This window comes from Octopus bimaculoides, chromosome 7, assembly GCF_001194135.2.
Source record: "Octopus bimaculoides isolate UCB-OBI-ISO-001 chromosome 7, ASM119413v2, whole genome shotgun sequence".
In the NCBI taxonomy this organism is placed as follows: Eukaryota; Metazoa; Mollusca; class Cephalopoda; order Octopoda; family Octopodidae; genus Octopus; species Octopus bimaculoides.
This window is the reverse complement of record NC_068987.1, coordinates 87,948,329-87,949,751: the sequence shown is the minus strand read 5'-3', so window position 1 is coordinate 87,949,751 and position 1,423 is coordinate 87,948,329. Positions and strand designations below refer to the sequence as shown.

The 1,423-nt window shown below is 38.9% G+C and overlaps 1 protein-coding gene across 1 annotated transcript in view; it reads left to right on the top strand.

Annotated features, from left to right (window-relative positions):
* Positions 1–1,423, top strand: part of LOC106884146 (doublecortin domain-containing protein 1) — a 143,444-nt gene that overhangs the window by 84,464 nt on the left and 57,557 nt on the right. The window lies entirely within an intron of this gene.

The following is a 1,423-nucleotide window of genomic DNA, read 5'->3' as shown; positions in this document are numbered from 1 at the left end:
TATATATATATATATATATATATATATATATATATATATATATGTATGTATGTATGTATGCTATCATAATGCCAGAGTAGATACTGTTGTAGATAATCTGACTGCAGCACAACTTTTGCAGATGGCAATCAAAATGATAAGAGTGTAATATAAGTTTCTTAGTAACATGCCTGGTTAGAAATTGTTGTTAAAATGGCGAGAACCAAACCTAGTACATTACCCGTATTGGATTTATTGATTTGCAAAGATGAAACACAATATTGATCTCTGACTCTGGCCTGATTTGATATTTTGAAACCAAAAAATGGTCTTGCGATTAAGAAACTTGCTTTGCAAGTGAGTTGTTTTGGGTCCACTTTCATTGTGTAGCACTGTGGGCAAATGTCTTCTGCTGTGGCTCTCTGGCTGTGAGTGAATTTGGTCGATGGAAACTGTGTGGAAGCTTGTTGTGTGTGTTTGTGTGTGTACACTGGTCTTGACATCATATGATGGTTTAAAACAAGTGATGCTGTTCATTTCCAATCTAACCTGAAAACCATGTCTGACCATAGGGAGATATTACTTTGTTTGGAAGCAGGTGAGGGTTGGTGGCAGGTAGAGCATCCAGCTGTAGAAAATCTGCTTCAGATAAACCCTGCCTGACACCTACAAGCAGGGAAAAGTGGACGTTGAATGATCTGTTATCTTTTATCTTTTTCTTGTTTCAGTTAATAGACTGTGGCCATGCTGGAGCATCACCTTGAATTTTAGTTGAATGAATTGACCTCAGGCTTACTTTTATTCTAAGCCTGGTTCTTATTCTATCAGTATCTATTGCTGAACTGCTATGTTACAGAGATGTAAATACACCAACACTGGTTATCAAGCAGTGGTGGGTAACAAACAAAGGCAAACACACACACACATATTTATACATACTCGGTGGTCAGTTTCCATCTACTGAACCTACTCACAAAGTTTTGGTCAGCCCAAGGCTATAGTAGAAGACACTTGCCTAAGGTATCACACAGTGGAATTGAACTTGGAACCATGCAGTTGGGTAGCCAACTTCTTACCACACAGCCATGCCTGCACCTGATCAGGAAAGAGAAGGTGATAAGAGGCAATAGGTAGAGAACAGCAGTGTAATAAACTTGTAGATAGATCAGAAAACAGTTAAAACCTGTAGAATCTGAATGAAGAAAGAGAGAGAGAGAGAGAAAAGTACCGGGACAATGATGAAAGCCACTTATGCACACTTGTAGCTCTAGAGAATCAAGAAGAGAAGTGATGGGTTGTTTCAACAGCAGATATGATGGGGTGGTTAGAATGATAGCGGATATCAAAGGGTGGGGGAACAGAAAAGGGTAATCAGTAGAAAATAAAGGGGGAAGGGAATATATTGAAAACGAAGGATGGAAGTTAAAGGATGTGATTCCAGGGA